Here is a 19,486-nt window from a genome sequence, read left to right on the forward strand (position 1 = left end):
AACTTAAAAGAGCTGGGAAAGTTAAAGAAGAAACTGAACAAAGCTTCTGTCCACAAGGGAAATGAAGATACACACCACTAGAAATAAAACCTTACAAGACCAGGTGCAACTCAAAAGAAACCCATAAAATAACTAGCAAAAAAAATGCTCTCTTAAGGCCAAACAAAGTCAAAAAGGGGAGAAAGATGTGGATCATCACCGAAAAGTGTTAGCCTTCAAGATCCAAAGTTGTCAAACTACGAAGTTAGGCCTCAAACACAAGTAACTAGAAAAAACCAACAACAAAACCTCTAGAAATGATGTGGAAATTCCAAAGCCTTTGGAACAAAATTGGAACCAACAACTCTCACCATTGTCGGGCACAAGGCAAAGGTCCCTACAAAATGAGAATAAAGAAACCATTATAATATTTGTTGAGAAACCCATACCATCAAAGATAGTGAAAGGAGCCAATACTCATCCTAAGAAGAAGATGTTACTCTTAAAAACATTGAAGAGGGGCATCAAACCAAATAAAAAGCAAGGTAAATAGTGATACCCAAGGCCAAAGAGCTAGAAAACTATTCCCAAAAAGAAAAAATTTCCCCAAATTTCCCCTTCTTTAACTACATCATTTCCCCCATGCTATAATTCACCTCCTCCCAGCACCTTAGAAAAAATCCTACGAGTACAAGAAACTCTCACATTCAAAATCTATCTCCTTCTCATGCTCCCACTCTTGCTCCCACCCATCTTCGACATCCCTCAATTCTTAGACATTTTCTTGGGTTATTATACACTACGATGGAGACTAGAAGTATGAATCAAATTTATCTAATGTTCTATGAAGATATTCCCCAAAAGGAACCTTAGAGAGATTTTTTTTTGATGAATCATCCCTTCTTTATTAATTAAAATATTAAAATTACATATTCACAAAGAAGGGCTAGGGATACAAGATCACCCTATGAAAGTTCACACAAAACCAAAGCCAGAAAAATTACAAGCCATTCATAAGAAAATTAGTATAAAGAACCTTAGGTTTTAAGAGTAGTGCCAACCAAGGAATGAGGATTTTGGTGATCATCTAAACTCCATACATCATCAGAGTTAAGCAGTGGGCCAGGTAGAGACCACCATCATTAGTAGCATGATTATCTTTATCTTTTTTCTCCTCAGTCATGGGAGAAAAAAATTCTAGGGCTAGGTGAGGGAAAGACCATTTAGAATAAGTGTCCTTAGGTGACACAGAGCCACCACCAAGGATGGATCAATTGGTAAAAAAGAGAGGAGCAGGAGCAGGGGCACTCTTGGACTAGCCAAAGATGTGTTGTGATGGAGAGATCAAGAAATGATGCTAGACATCATTCCAACTGATAGGAGAGTGAGGGGGAGCTTGGGACTTAGGAGTTTCAGTGTGGTAGGTAGAAAAATTATGACCATGATGGTAGCCACTGGCAGAGTGCAATTAGTAGAACTTGAATCTGGTAGCACTCTAGCCACCATACTAGGGGCATTATCCTAGTGGTTCAACAACCCCTATAGGTGGAAAATCTAAAGGGCCACCTTGTTGTCCTGTACTTGAATCTACATCTTTACATTATTACTTATGTAAACTTTTGTATAAATAGAAACATTCATATCAAGAAATTTGTGATTGAAAAGAGAAACATTTCTATCTTTTCATAACATGAATAAAACCATCATCCTAAAAGCATGCCAAATCTGGGTATATTTAAAGAATTTCTAGGTGAATCTCCAAACAAGATCATATTCCAAGAAAAAGTCTCCAGCCTAAAGAGCTTGAAAATATTATGAATTCAAAGCCAATACTATTGAGCTCTTCGAAAAAACTAAAACATAAGAGAAAAGACTTAGGTTGTCCACAAAAAGGGCACTGATGATCAAGAACTCCTAGATTCTTCGGTCAAGGGCCCAAGGAAAACTCTTTGAACATAACATACTAAGACAATGTGCAATCTTCAACTTGGTGATGGTGGTCCAAATAGTGTTAAGTTTGTATCACCAGTTTTGCTGAGAAGATTGAAGATGCCACCACTGGTCGAGAATATCAATTATAGGAAAGTGTGGCACTAACCAAAGGTATTCCATCTTGGGCTTATACTGAACAAGAGGAGTACACAAATGCCATTTCCAATCCTTCCACGATGGCTTAACAAGTTGAATACCCAACTTGTGAAGCATGTGAGGAGGCAAAGTAGAGATCAATAGGTCAAATGTCTGATGATCTAAATGAGTTAGAAAAAATTGGACATGCATGTAATCCCAAATTTTGTGGCTCATAATGACTTTGGAAAATAAATATTTAGGTGTCATGATGCCATATTTTAAAAAATACAATGCATTGGCATCTTGCACTTTACCAAGTTGAACCCCTTGCACAACAAAAAGGGGAGACCACCAAATATTATGCTAGTTCATAGAGAGCCCATCCATGAAACCATCACAAACCAAATGAAGCCAAAACTTGATGGATTCCCAAGCTTTCCAAATACTTTTGACAACCCTATATTTGCACTGGTTCAAGATTGATGAGAAGGGTTTGAAAACTAATCCCCTTCCTAGCAAGTTTTTTGATTGAGACACTAGAAGAAATGCAATGCATTAGAATAATTTTCTAGGCCTCATCTCTAGTGAGAGCACAAATAACCCATTTGGTACATAAGGAAATACCCTTCTTCTGAGTGGAAATAAGGCCAAGGCCTCTAGAATCCTTGGGAAGACAACAATACTCCTAGATGACTTTGTGAAATCCATGATGAGCAACTCTAGAATCCCAAAGAAAATCCATCAAGATTTTCTTAAACTTCATGTAAGAGGCCTTAGAAGGAGCCCAACTAGAGGAATAATAAACATGCATAGCAACTAGAACCTTAAAAAATATGTAACTTTCCAGCCAAAGAAAGAGACTTGTTAATCGAATAGTCAAGCATCTTTACAATCTTCAAAAGGACAACATTCCAAATCTCCATAGCTGAAGCTTGGAAGAGAAAAGAGATACCCAAAAGTAGAAAACCTCTCTATGTTGAATCCATTTCCATTTATACTACAAGACACAATGGTGCTAGAAGAAAAGGATTTTTGTAATACAAGGTTTTGTGCCATTGAATAGCTAAACTAGAGGCCACACAAATAGTGTTAAGGCATTGCAAAGAACTAGAAACATTTTCCTCATCCTCCATGAGAGTGAGGAAGGAGTAACTAGTGAATTCCCCATTAATAAGATGGGTAGGTGAATGAGGTAGAGAAATACCTCTACCACGACCAAAAGAAATGACACTAGTAAGTGGTTAACCAAACCTTTTGATAGTGAGAACATATAAAGTTGTAGCTAAAGGACATATTTGGCGGATGGACCCAAAGAGACCAAAGGCCTTAGATTTCCTGACATTGATGGTGATACAAGAGGAAGTGTCCTCAAAGATCATTTCAACTAATTGGATAAAAGCATGAAAAAACCTAAGGGCATAATGGATGGTATATTTAAAGGTCATCCAATGTGGTCATAAGCATCGATGAAGTCAATTTTAAGAAAAATAGATTTCTATTTAGGCTTATGAGCCAACTCCATGCCTTCCCAAACTAGAATAATATTATAAGGAATAAATATGGATTTGATGAAACTAGTCTTCTCGAGGTACACAATCATGGGCAATAGATGACGAATCTTGAGAGCTAAAGCCTTAGCTATGATTTTATAGGGACATTTAACAAAGTGACAGGCCTCCAGTTGTAGATATATGTAGGATTTTTAGCTTTATGCATGAATTTAATGTCCCCTTTATTGATAATTCTTTCTAGTGATTTAGTGTTTAAAATTTAAGGTAGAATTTATGCAAGTTAGGACCAATGGAATCCAAAATAGTATTGTAAAATTCACAATGGAAACCATCACACCTAGGAGCTTTTTCATCCACCATGGAAAATACAACTTCTCTGAGGTCACTAATGGTGACCATTTACTCATAGAAAGCATACTAGTCCACTACAAATTGGTTTGGAGTAACAAAAATGCATTCCTTCAAATATTTGTCCCTATTAGCTGAATTTCCCTATGCTATTAACACCTTCTCATAGTGTCAAATTAACTATTGAAGAATGTCAAGAAGTTCATATAAAATCTATTGACCTTCCTTAATTCTTTTGATCCCCATAGAGGCATGGTGAGCTCTAAGAGCCTAAATTTTTTTGTAAGCTTGGTCTCCAACTTCAAGCCAATGGAGACAAGCTTTGATATGGGCTCCCCTGGTGACATAATTGTCAAAAAATTTCTTCAGATGGTAGAGATTTTGGAAAATATCAGTCTTGTTTTTCCTTATGTATTTCTCTAACATCTCTAAGTTTTATGTATATGCAAGGAATTCTATAACTTCATCTTGAGGGTTAAAATTATGAGTGGGATCTTTCTCTTAACAAGGTTCTTCTTGATTTTGGGCATCCATGCCTATAGTGGCTTTTTGGAAAGGATCTTTTAGGTTTGATAGATGGTGTTGGTTGAGATATGTTGATGTTTAGGCTAGACAGGAAGGGGTTTTCAATGTCCTATTACCTTTGTGTTAACAATAATAGAGACATGAGATTGAAAGTGAATTTATTATATCTTATGTAAACCATACAAGTGTAAACAAGGAGTTGATGTAAGATTGTGGAAGAAGGGGGAAAATACAAAAGAAAAAATAAACCTTGTGGAAAGAGGGCAAACACCTCACGGATTGATCAATATGGATTGATGATCAAGGAATTGATTGATTTGATGTTAAAAATTGAGTAAGATACAAGACAATATGGATGTGGACAAGAGACCTTATGGATTTTAAAACCAAATGTGATATTGGATAATAGTATTTTTCCCTACTAGAGATGAACAAATGATCATAGGTAAAATAGGACACCAAGTAGAGGACTCAATATTTGAAGATGGACTAGTGATCCCAAATGAGAGAGTTGAACTATGATAAATGTTTACTAAGGATCAAGGTCTAATGCCATAGATTTGGAGGTTATACTACTTAGGATTGGATTTGGAAGTGTTTGATTTGATAAAGGATTATGATAAATATGTATTTGTTAGAATATATAGTCCACCAAAATAATCGAGGGGGGGGTTGGGTGGTGAATTAGTTATCCAACTAATATCACAATTATTAACCTTATTAAATCTTAACCATATGAGAAATATAATTAGAAACCACAAAAAAATACTTATGCACAATAACGCCAGATATGTTAACCAGGGAAACCCTTGATCAGAGGGAAAACCCTAGTGGGGATGGTACCCACCAGATGATGTACTAATATACATATTCTTTGTTAGAAGATGGACCCTGTTAGGAGTTTATAAATTTTTTTAGTACATATTAATCCATATTAGGAGACTTTGAATCCCTATTAGAAGATTCCAACCCTATTAGGAGTTGTGCTAACCCTGTTAGGAGTTGTAGAAGGTAGATGGACCCACTATCCAAACAACTTCAGGAGAAAGAACAATGAACCCACTATCCAAATGATCTCTATATTATGCCTTGTAGAATAATAAAATTTAATTCTACCACTCCTTCCTCCTTCTCTATCCTATAAAAAAAACTTCTTCTCCTTCTGATCTAGTTACTAGATCACAAAATTTGTATACAATAATCCCTTGGATCACTTACTCACATTCACTAAACACTATGCTCTTGTTCACACTTCCTTGAACAATTCACATGCCACATACATTAAAAACAAGGGAAACATCTTTCCTTTATACCATATCTTCAAAATAATTCCTTGAGCCAAACTTGAGACTTTCCTAATTAATTATATAAAGATAATTATTTTGCAACTACAATAGCACTATCAGCTCACAATCTATACAACTTTTCACATGTGTGACACTAGGGCTTGTTCACTCACTAACATCACCATCATATTGTCTTATATAATTATCTAATTGTGTATCTCTAGATTATAGCTCTGTTAGAAGATATAGTACAATCATAAAAAACTACTTATCGAGTATTTTGTCTCTATATTGCTCTCTGTAAATTACTTATAACATCTCTACATCTTTGACTTATGTTAAGTGCACTTAGCCTCATCATCAAGATGTTGTGTGGAATATGTCCTTAACTGTGCATCACTTGAACATCAAACTTCTGTTCATATGACCTTGATCTTTGTCTTCTACTCTATTGGTCTTCACAGAATTACTGCTATGTTGACATCAATGATAAACACAATCATGAATGCAACATGTCAATATTGCTAGATGCTCTCTAATGCTTAGGATACTCCCCCAAAGGGATACCACCAAAATTCATGCTAAAAATATTGTTAGGAATAAAGTGTCTCAACCTTGGATAATTCCTATTCTTATTATTTGTTTTCTAAATGTAATTTTTGCAAATAATGTAATTAAGTGTCAGTGTACATGTCTAGTTGGCATGTTGATGTGTCACTCCACTTGCATGTTTCGACATCTTGAATTGTGTGTAAGGATATCATGACTAAAATAGTTATGATGGATTCCTATGATGTGTAAGAGCTATCTTTGGAAGATATGATGATGGGTGAAGACGTGAAGAAATGTGGAAATTGATCATTGAGTACTGTACACTCGAGTCTTTGTATTCATGGTTGAATGCCATATTGTTATTTACATAATATCAAATATAAAAGTGTAAGGATTTAAATAGAATTTTCATAATACTTTCCTTAAGGGATTAGTATAGGAAGTTGTTCCCCACACTTGAGTTTCCTTACAAGTGGTATCAAAGCTTGATCAACTTTTGATCCTAGTTGTTGGGTAGGGGTTTTTGAGCTAATCTCAAGTTGAGTGCGAGTTTTGTGCATAAAATTCTAAATCTTATTTTTAGATTGAGATGGCTAGTTCATCATACAAAAAAATAGAGGTGGAGAAATTTAATGGCAATAATTTTGAGTTGTGAAACTCAAGATGGAAGACTTGCTTGAAGATCATGATCTATGGGAGGTGGCTTCACTTGATGTAAGACCCACAACAATATATCAAGCAAATTGGGATCTCAAGGATTAGAAAGCTAAGGGTCTCATTAGAATCCATCTAGCTGATTTAGTTCTCTTGAATGTTCTTGATGAGAAGACCGCAAATAGTTTGTGGACATGGTTGGGTCTGTGTATTAGGCCAAATCTCTGGTGAACAAGTTGTTCCTGAGGAAGAATTTGTATTCTTTAAGAATGGAGGAAGGAGGATATGTTATAGATCATCTAAATGTTTTTAATTTACTGATTACACAATTGACATCATCTGGTGTCAAGATAGAGGAGGAGGATTGATGTATGGTCCTATTATGTTCCTTACTAGATTCATGGGACCATCTTGTGATGGCTCTTGTAAGTACTTTAGTCACTTTTAGAATGGATGATGTGGTGTCTTCACTGTTATCTAAGGAGACATGGAGAAAGTCTTTAGATTCAGCTAAGGAAGCTCTTGCTATTCACGGTAGATCCAATGATAGAGGGAAGCAAGATGACAACAAGTCTAGAAAGGGTAGATCCAAATCCTATAGAAAATCAAAGACTCCTAGAAAGTCCAAGGTAAGATGCTAAACTGTGATAAGACTAGGAACTTCCATAAAGACTATAAAGAGCCAAAGAAGAAGAAGAAGGCCTTAGATTTAGGTTCAAAAAAATCTCAAGAAGATGGCAATGTTTTCATTGTAGCCTTGGTAGAAAATGCATCTGATGATGTGTGGTTGATAGACTCAGGTGCTTTTTTCCACATGACCTCTCATCGAAGTTGGTTCTTAAAGTATGGACTTTTTGATGGTGGAAAGGTGTACTTGGGCAATGATTCTCACCTAAAGATAGTTGGACAAGGATGGGTCACTATCAGATTCCTTGATGGATGAGTAAAGGGGATCAATGGGGTAATACACATCCCTAGTTTGGCACAAAACCTATTATCTATAAGTATGCTGAATGATGTAGGTGTGCAAGTCATTTTTTCTAAAGATAGATGTAAGATGATGAGAGGAGCTATGGTTCTTGCTAAGGGTACTAGGAGAGGAACTTTGTTTCAACTTGATGCATGTATTTCTCAGTGCAATAGTTCTTCTATTTCAAAGAAGAGAGTAGCTATCACTTCATTCCCACCATTTGAATGAGCAGTAAAAAAAACTATGGTTATTAGTTCTGATAATAGTGTAGCATGTGTACCTAAGGGTGCAAACACATTGGAAGGAAAACTTCCCATAGAAAAGACAATGTTGTGGCACATGAGATTTGGCCACGTTGGTAAGAAGGGTCTTAGAACCTTGAAAAACAAGAACCTCATTGAGGGGTTAAATGATTGTAATCTTGAGTTTGACTTCTGCGAACATTGTGTCTATGGTAAACAAAATCGTGTTCAATTTTACTCTAGTTCTCAAAAATATTCTTATGTTTTGGATCTTATTCATTTTAATGTATTTGGTCTTGTATAAGTTCCTTCAAGATTCAAATCTAAATTTTTTGTATCTTTCATAGATGATTATAGTAGGAGGAAATGGATTTATTTCCTAAAAAGTAAGACATAAGTCTTTAGTTGGTTCAAGGAATTTAAAGCCCTTGTAGAGAATTAGACTAATAAGAAGATTAAATGTGTGAGAACTGACAATGGTGGTGATTTTTTCATAGTAGAGTTCGAATAGTTTTGTAAAGAACAAGGTATTGAGAGGCATAAGAAAACTCCTTATACCCCACAAAAAAATGGAGTTTCAAAAAGAATGAATATGATACTAATGGAGAAAGCTAAGAGTATGATTAGTGGTCTTGAACAAAGTTTTGGTCTGGAGCTATGGCCACTACTTGCTATCTGGTTAATAGATCTCCTAGATCAGCCCTTGTTGGTAAGACACCCATGGAGATGTGGTCTGGTAAGAAGCCTTCAATTAAACATCTTCATGATTTTGGTTGTAAAGCTTATGCACATGTTCCACAGGAGAAAAGATCTAACTTGGAAAACAAAGCTATCAAATGTATTATCATCAGATATAGTGTTGGTGTGAAGGGATATAAGCTTTGGGACCCTACAACTAGTAAGGTGTTGTATAGAAAAAATGTTATTTTTAGAGAGCTAATATCTTCTCCTATTGTGCTACAACCAAATGAAAAAGAGAAGAAAGAAGATATTGTTTAGTTGCCTCCTACCCCTAAGAAGACTGAATAGAAAGACCATGGTGGGTCAAATGATGAGGAGAGCTCTAGTAGCTATGATAGTTCAGAAGAAGAGGAAGAACAACCTCAACCTCAACCCTTGAGGAGATCCATGAGAGTAAGAAAGCAGCTAAAAAGGTTTGGTTATTCTATGTTAGATTCCAGTTGTGCCTTCACTTTGATTACTTCTAGCTGTGCCTTCGCTTTGATTACTAACACTGATGAGCTGAGGTCTATGAAAGAGGCTTTGGATATGGAAGATGTAGGTTCCTAGGTTGAAGCCATGGATGATGAGATGGCTTCATTGGATTAAAAAAAAACTTGGGATCTTGTACCTTTGCCTAAAGGATGGAAACTTGTTGGTAGCAAATGGGTGTTCAAGAAGAAATTCTGTGCAAATGGCAGTGTTGAAAGGTACAAAGCTAGATTGGTTGTGAATGGGTAGTCACAAGTAGAGGGAATATATTATGGTGAAATATTCTCTCCTATTGAAAAGTTGACATTGATTAGATTTCTTTTATCTCTTGCTGCATCATATGATTTAGAGATAGAATAGATGGATGTGAAGAAAACTTTCCTTCATGGTGATTTGGAGGAAGAGATTTATATGTCACATCCTGAGCCCTACATTGTTAAAGGTAAAGAATCTTTGGTTTGTAGATTAAAGAAGTCTATGTATGGTTTGAAAAAATCTCCTAGGATGTGATAACTTAAGTTTGATGCCTTTGTGTTGTCAATTGAATTTTTAAGATCAAAATTAGATCATTGTGTTAATTTTAGAGTTGAAAATGATCGCCTTCTTATTGTTGCATTATATGTTGATGATATGTTGCTATTTGGGAAGGGTAGGGGTATGATTTCTGATTTTAAATCTCAATTGTCAACACAGTTTGAGATGAAATATCTTGGGGTAGCAAGGTACATCTTAGGTATGGAAGTCAATAGATATAGGTCTAATAGAAAACTTTAGTTGAGTTAGAGTAAGTATATGAAGTCTGTGTTCGACAGGTTCAACATGATAGATTATAGATCATTGTGTGTTCCTATTTTTATGGGAACAAAGTTATCTATAGATGATTGTCCAAAATATCCTAGTGAGGTGGAGGACATGAGTAGAGTACCTTATGCTAGTGTAGTTGGCAGTCTTATGTATGCTATGGTCTGTACTAGACCAGAAATTGCCCAAGTAGTGGTAGTTCTAAGCCATTTTATGGCTAATCTTGGATGGGTACATTAGGATTCTATTAAGAAAGTATTTAGATATTTGAGGGGTACATTGGATTACTCCATTTGTTATCATGGTAACTCTTCTAGAGCTCTGCATTTATTTTGTACTCATGGGTTTGTGGAATTAGATTGGGTAGGTGATATTGATAATAGGAGATCCACCAATGCTTATGTGTTCATTATGTTTGGTGGTGTCATTAGTTGGATGATTAAGTGACAACTTGTGGTTACTTTTTCCACTACAAAAGCTAAGTACATGGATTCTACTCATGCCTATAAGGAAGCCATTTGGATTAGGAGATTGTGTTTTGATATTGGTATTGATGCATGATAGATTACTATTTGGTGTGATAGTCAAAATGCTATTTTCCTTGGAAAGAATCCAACTTTTCATGCCAGAGCAAAGCATAGGTAAATTTGGAGAAGGTAGATACTATAAAGAAGTTTGCAGATGCATTGACAAAACTAGTGGATACAAAGAAGTTCAGATGGTGTTTGGAGTGTATGGGCCTTTTTTCCTATAGTAGTTAGTTCCTGTTGCTCTTACAGGGTGTTTGACAAGTGGGAGAATGTTAGGAATAAGGTGTCTCAACCTTGGATAATTCCTAATCTTATTATTTGTTTTGTAAATGTATTTTTTACAAATAATGTAATTAAGTATGAGTGTACATGTCTAGTTGGCATGTTGATGTGTCACTCCACTTGCATGTGTTAGCATCTTGAATTGTGTGTAATGAGATCATGACTAAAATGGTTATGATGGATTCCTATGATGCATAAGAGCTATCTTTGGAAGACATGATAATGGGTGAAGATGTAAAGACATGTGGCAATTGATCATTAAGTACTATACACTTGAGTCTCCATCTAGTGTGTGGGGTTCAAATTTTTTTTTGGGTTCCTACTTTTCTACAAAATGGTAAAACCCTAATATAGTTATTCTTTGGAAGTTGCCTTAAAATGGAAAGTGCATGATATAAGTGATTTTGGGGTTGAAGATAGAGAGAGTTAAAGTCTATTATTGGTAGTATTTTGTTGCGACTAGATTTTCCTTCTATGTCCTAAAAGAACTTGCATTGCAAGTGTGTTGTAACCTTTATGTTGAAGATAATACATTGTGCAGGTTTTTGAGGGGTAGAGTTGTTTTACCGAAAGGTTTTTTCCCACTGGCATATCTTTTTGTTTGTGTTTTTTTTTTCTCTATTTTCTTTCTGTATTCATGGTTGAATGCAATATTGTTGTTTACATAATATCAAATAAAAAATTGTAAGGATTTAAATAGAATTTGCATAATACTTTCCTTAAGGTATTAGTGTAGGAAGTTGTTTCTGCACCTGAGTTTCCTTACAAATCTCCCCCTTTGGCAATGATGGAAACATAGATGAAAAACATCTAAGTTTTAAGAGTACCAAAAAATACTCTTCCACTACTACTATTGTACTCATCTTTTCAAATCCTCTTCATTAATCAAATCTGAAATCTTCTAGAAAAGTGTTATGTTCATAATCTTCTTTAAGATCAGCAATAGTTGTTCACACTAAACAACTCTCAGCTTCTCCTCATATATCAAAAAAGTTTATGCTACATATCTCCCCCATAGAGATATTCCTTCTTCTTATTTACATGAATCTTTCTAAACCTCCCTAATAAAGTAGAGATTTTTTCCCCATTCAACTATTTCTCCCTCATTCACCTAGGGGATGGTTTTCATAGTCATCTCTTCCCATACATACTTAGGATATGTGTTTCATGCACTCTTCTCCACATTGACATCAATGAAAAAGGCCTCATTATGTCAATTTACTGCTCCAAGTTTTCAACCAGCTCAAGTGTTCAAAGACACTATTCAATACCAAATACCAAGAGTCCTCAATGAATATTCTCATCATAGATACTACCCTATACAAGAAGCATCAACATCCCGTCTAGTCAAACAATAATGCTTTGTACCACTGGACTGATGCAATATCTACATCATCTACTCTAAGGTAGGTGGGGACATAACCCCAAATATACCTCTTAAGTACTCAAAAGTATCTTTACTTAAGGGCTTTGTAAATATTTTTTCAATCTAATCTCTAGTACTCACATACTCTAATCTAATCTCCTTTTTTTCTACCTTCTCTCTCAAGACATGATACTTAATAGATATATGCTTAGTCTTAGAATGAAATACAAGATTCTTAGACATACTCATTGTACTTGTCTTATCATAGTATATGATAACAAGCTCTGAAAATTCTATCCCAATATCTTTCAACATTTGCTTCATCCATAGAACTTGATTACAATTATTTTCAGCTATTACACACTTTGCCTTAGTTGTACTCTACAAAATAAAATCTTGTTTCTTGCTTAGCCAATAAACCAATCTTCCTACAAGCAAGAATTCTCTACCATTACTACTCTTTCTATCATCCATACTGCTTGCCCAATCCACATTAGTATAAGCACATAGAGTAAAATCACGTGATCTATCATACCATATTCAATAATCAGATGCTCACTTCTAAAATTTGAATATCTTTTTTAATGCTGCATAATGATACTACTTAAGATCAACTTGAAATATAGCTACAATCCCAACTACATTTTCCATATCTGGTCTGGTGCGAGTTAGATATTGAAAACCTCCAATCATGGATCTGTACTTCTTCTACTCAAATATAGGTGTCTCATCCTTACTAGATAGCTTGTGACTAGTTATCATTGGTGTACCAATAGGTTTACAACTTTCCAAGACAAATCTCTTTAACAAGTTCTTCAAATACTTTTCTTGCAAAATGAAAATTCCATCATTGTTCTATAATATCTACAAACCTAGAAAGAACTTCATTTCTCCTATCATGCTCATTTCAAACTCATTCTTCATTTCTTCAAAAAACTTATCACTTGCTTCATCATTACCTTCAAATATTATGTCATCAACAAATATTACTATTATCAATAAACTATTCTCAATTTATTTCAAATACAAGTTACTATATGCCATACCATTAGCAAATCCAAGCTTTTCCAAATACTTGTTCAAATTTTCATACCAAGTTCTAGGTGCTTTCTTTAGGCCATATAGAGCTTTATTTAATTTGCATACCATATCTTTCTCCCCTATTAGAGGAAAACCTTTAGGCTACTCAATGTATACCTCTTCTTCAAGTTCTCCATTTAGGAAAGTTGATTTGACATCCATCTGATACACTTTGAATTTCTTAATTGCTGCCTAAGCCAGGAAGATTCTCACTACTTCCATTTTGGCTACATGGGCATATGTCTCCTCATAATCTATTCCTTCTTGCTATGAATATCATTTGCATACAAGTCTAACATTATTTCTTACAACTTTTCTTTATTCATTCATCCTATTTTTGAATACCCATTTGGTTCCAATAACCTTCTTTTCATTATGTCTAGAAACTAATTACCATGTGTCATTCTTCACAATATGATCTAACTCTTCCTTCATTTCTTGAATCCAATGATCATCTTTACATGCTTCATATGTACTCTTAGGTTCAACTTGAGAAATCAAACATATTTCCTTATTAAATCCATTTCTTGTCATCACTTCTTTGTCTTTGCTTTGAATTATTTGCTTTAGAGAGTGATTCTTTGTTAGAATCCTGTTAGAGGTAGGAGTTGCTAAATCAACTCTCACTTCTTCTTTAGGTTTATATCTCCACTCATCAATTTGATTCCCATTTTGAAAATCATTATTAGTCTCAATGATAACTTCCACATTTTCATGGTTAGCCTTTAGGTCAACAATAGTTACCAAAGCTATCTCTTTTGCTACTTCCTCTTTCTTAACTAGTTCAGGCTCATTATCTTTATCATCACATCCATTCAAGAATATTTCCATACTTTATTTAAATTCTTCATCTTCATCAAAAAGTGAACTCTTTCTAGATTTTCTTACTCTCTTAGGACATCTAGATGAAAAATGACCAAACTGTTTACATGTCCAACAAACGATTTTTTTCATAACTTCTAGCTCTCCTTTCATAAATAGATCAATACCTTCCTTGATCTTCTTGTTTCTGTGGATCTAGTTCTATCTTTACTTGTGCTTGTATTCTTTTGTATGAAACAAAAGGATTCTAGATCTAGAAACTCAATGCTCTATTCTTTAGGAAAATCTGATAACTCGCCAAGAATCTCCATCTTCTTGGTGTCAAAATTTCCTCTATCTAACTTGGGACTATCTTTTCTGAAATGACTCACCATAGATCTTTGAAATCTATTAAGATTTCTCTTCAAGGACTTTATTAAGATTTCTCTTCAAGGACTTGATGCTTTGATACCAATTGTTAGAATATATAGTCCACCAATATAACTAAGAGGAAAGGGGGATGAATAACTTTTCCAACTAATATCACAATTATTAACCTTATTAAAGATTAACCATATGCATAATATACTTAGAAACCACACCAAGATACTCATGCACAATGAAACTATTGAAAACAGATTGATACAAATATGATAATTGTGTTTCAATCATTGTTTTATCATTTATGTCACACTTGCTATTTTCTAGTAAGACAATTGCTTATATGATTTAAGTACTATCACTCATTTGATTGATGAAGAGGATTTGATCAAATGATGTAACAATAGCACCTAGAGGAAAGGTTGAGTTGTGATAATGAAAAGGAGTACAATAATTAGCTAAGATAGTAATATCATAGTGCATTGATAATTTACTTAAGGTTGCAAAGGTTGGTTACACTAAGAAAGTTTAGAAGAACAACTTAAACAAAGTTTGTATGCCAAGCTTGACTGAGTAAACAATAGGTGTTGAAAAAAGTTAGTGCAAGTCGAGTAGAAAATTAGTTGGAGCCTAGTAAAAGTCTATTTTAGTGTATGTTGAGTGAAATAGTTGAAGTCGAGCACCAGTAAACTTTAGTTCATGCCAAGTGATTTTATAGAGGATGTTGAGCAATGCAGTATGTGCCAAGCATTAGAAGAAAGTTAATGCCATATGTCAGCATTATTTGAAGGATTGTGAATTTGATAGATCTGAGCCAACAAGTTTATTTTCTTGGATTATATGAACCATCTAGAAGATAATATTGATGAGCTGGTGGCATAAAATCCATAGTAAACCATTTTATGGACAATTCAAAGAGGATTAAAGGAGAAGTTTCTAGAAAGGGATGAAATGAAATAAGGGGTAGATTCATTGAATCCTACCTAATATGTCCTAACCCTAAATTTGAAAATGGAGAATGAATGACAAAATATCTTAATTCTCTATTTATAGGGATGGCTGGTCAGAAGAATAGTTTGTCATGTGCAAGAACCTAAGGAAGAGAAAGAGTCTAGGGTATTGCTTCATTCTATGACCTAAGTAAAGAGTTTGCATTAGCAAGTTAAAAAAGAAGGCTTAAGGGTATGGATGCTTGAAGGGTGAACAAGCTATTAGAGCTGAAGTGTATGAAAGAAAAGAAAAATGAAGGACCAAAACAAAGATCTATAATCTGCAAATGGAGTTGTAAGTTGTTATCATATCAAGCCTTACTATTACTCTCTACTAATTGTATCAATCTAGGAAGAATTTGAATCTCTATTAAAATATTCCAACCCTATTAGGAGTTGTGCCAACCCTCTTATGAGTTGTAGAAGGTAGATAGGTCCACTATCCAAAAAAATTTAGGGCAAGACCAATGAACCCAATGTCCAAATGATCTCTATATTATTCCTTGTAGAATAATAGTATTGAAGTATACTTCTCCTTCATCTTTCTTTGTCCTATCAACCAGACTTTTGCTCCTTCTGATCTTGTTACTAGATCACAAACTTCATTTCCAATAATCCCTTGGATTGCTTACTTGCATTCAACAAACACTTTTCTCTTGTTCGCACTTTCTTGAACACTTCACATGCCACGTACATTAAAAGCAATGAAAATATCTTTTCTTTATACCATATCTTCAAAGTAATTCCTTGAGTTGGCCTTGAGGATTTTCCAATTAATTATTTCACAATTACAATAGCACTATCAACTCATAGTATATAAAACTTCTCACACATGTGACACTAGGGCTTAAATGCTTGCTGACATCACCATTAGAATGTCTTCTATCATTGTCTAACAACACATCTCCAAATTATATATCTATTAGAAGATATAATGCAATCATCAGAAACTACTTAGCAAGTATTTTGTCTTTTTTCTAATCTCTATAATTTACTTATAACTTCTGTACATATTTGACTTATGTTACATGCACTTAACCTTGTCAACAAGACACAATGTGGAACATGTCTTTAACTACATGTCACTTGAACATCAAACCTCTATCCTTATGACCTCAATATTTGTCTACTACTTTGCCAGTCTTCACAAAATTATTACTATGTTGATATCAACGATAAACATAGTCATGAATGCAACATGTCAATACTGCCACATGCTCTCCAATTCTTAGGATACTCCCTCAAACAAGGTATTTTTAGTGGCTATTATTTGTCAATTGGATAATTTTAGAAAGTTTTGGCTAATAATTTAGTAACTAAATAATATAAAATTTAGTTCTAAAAATATTTAAATAATGTAAGGTTCACCAATTAATAAAAGAAATTATTTTAGATTTTTCAAAATAATGTAAGATTCACCAATATTTTTATATCCTATTCAGGAGGAGGGTTGCTTAAAGTTTACCCTACCCTCAAAGGAATACCATCACCATTCATGCTAACAATGTTTTGATTCAAGGACTAAGATTCAAATGACAAATGCTCTTTAGAGTAAAGTTTGAAAGTGAAAGGCTAGAAGCCTTGAATGGATGTTTGGAAATAGATTGTTTTGGTAATGTGAATAATGTGGTCACTATGTAGGAACTCTAATCAAGTCTCATTGGATGGACAAATTTTTAGTTAACACTAGGTTTCATGCACCATTTTAGAAGTTTGGCATTGTACTCATCTTTTTCATAATATTCTTCTCTATCCTCTTTAGCTTTGATGTCTTTAATTGCATATCGTTATTGTTTATCCTTGTGTGCTAAGTTTTTTCCCTCTTTGTATATAAAGGGTTTTGATGATTTCACCTTTTTATGTTGGACAAATTTGGACATGGAAAGAACAAAACCTCAATGTTTGGACTAATCACAAGGAATCAAGAAAATATTTTGAAAATCAAAGGATCCACTCACAAACCAACTTCCTTACTAATGTTCATTTTACCATTTTAACTTCTTTCGACTTGTTTTATGGTTTGTTTTGAAAACACAATGTAGAAAAAAGTAAAAAAATCCTACCAAGGAAAAAGAAATCTTGATTGATGATACGTGGCAAGTGATATTTCTTTTTTGTGCAAGAAAATAGTTAGAAACTCATATCCTAGGCCAATGGTTTCAATATATTATTTATTAGGTCTTCAAAGAGGATCTCATCTTGATGTTTTTTGGTTCTAGTTTGACATTTTTCTCTCAATCTAAGAGGTGAGTCGATACAAGAGTCAATAAAAAAACTTAAGCATTGATGAACCTTCAAGGAATGGAAAATAGAATCCCCCTTTTGTAGGGTCGATGACTCTTGGTGATGAAATCCAAGTAGGCTTATTTCTATACCAAGGAAAGCATAAATGTCAAGTAACTTCAGAGAAGTCTTATATTCTCTTGCACAATGAATAACATTCCAAGGATACAAAGCTACTTGTTGGGTTTTAATAAGGTCCATGGCATCCCCCCAATTAGTTAGTATGTGACTAACTTAAGAGTCTAGTTGACTAGGAAAGAACTATAGGAATACTCACTTTCCTCAAACTACCATCAATACACCTCACCTAAGCTTAAGGGGATATAACACAATTTTCTTGAGTCTCATTTATATACCAACTAGGGATTTACCAATTTAAGGTTGTTCTTTGATGGGGAACTATATTTCCCAAAGGACAGACCTCTCTTGAAGTAAGCCAAAATTGACTATATCCATGAAGGAAAGGGTAGAGGATACAAATAATAGCCAACTATATTTCATGTCACTTAATGGAAGTGAATAGCTCATAGAAGTTTTGAGAAAAACTTCATCAAACACACCATAGTCTTTGGGTTCTTTCCAAATTAAAATCTAACTAAATCAACTAGATTTTCTAACTAGATAAATAAACTCCTATAAAGCTTGTAGATGTGTTTAGGGAATTCAAGAGTGATCAATTATTTCCAAAAAATCAAAGTGAAAGTATGTTGCTCATTACATTACATTCATTCCAATAATTGGGGATTTTTCCTTTTAGGCATGCATTCCAATGAAATGGTTATCAAATTCCTTAAGGAATTCAAGATTGAGTGTGGTTTTTTTAGCCATTGAACATTCAAGAGCGTCTTTAATTTATCCAAATTATTTCATCATACATTCCAAGATAGTTTAAGCATTTATTTTCAATTTTCCTTCTAAGTCTAAGGTCCTCCAAATCTGGTATCTACAAGAAAAATAACTAATAATCACTAGAAGTCAAGTGTGAAAATATGAATAAATAATAAAAATAATTTTAAAAATAGAAATGACATAGATGAAAAAATCTAGCCACAAATGCTAAAACTCAAAGATGACAAATTGTAAGATATTATCAATGATAAAATGCCCTAAATGATAGTTTTACTTGATTTCTATATTTGATAGGCACATATGACATAACAAAGTTACATATGCCAAACTACAAAGATGATAGAGTGTAGACACCAAAACTTCATAGACAACTGAAGGCTACCTATGCAGGCAATATAGTTAGAATCAACAAGAAAATCGTGAATTAATGCAATAAAAACTTAATAGTTTCATCTTTTATTGTGTAATTGTGAATATATGCTAAGTACCTAAGGATAAGATGTTTAAAAATGATGGAAATGAATGAAAAAACCTTCAAATCCATAAGGTTTTTATGAAATTGATGCAGGAGCATCCTGGGTGTAAGAGTAATCTTGCATTGCCCAAAAATATTTCATTTTAGTTATTTGAATAAGGGTTGCCTTAATGTAGAGTCTTTGTCTATGGAGGCTTTCTACTTGGTAAGTTAGTCATACAAGATCAGAATGTCCTAATTTTAGAGGTGGATATTCATCTTGGATATATCAACCTACCAATTGAGGTTCAGTTCCATATC

This window comes from Cupressus sempervirens, chromosome 7 (assembly GCF_028749045.1).
Source record: "Cupressus sempervirens isolate cs-2001-9-10 chromosome 7, ASM2874904v1, whole genome shotgun sequence".
In the NCBI taxonomy this organism is placed as follows: domain Eukaryota; kingdom Viridiplantae; phylum Streptophyta; class Pinopsida; order Cupressales; family Cupressaceae; genus Cupressus; species Cupressus sempervirens.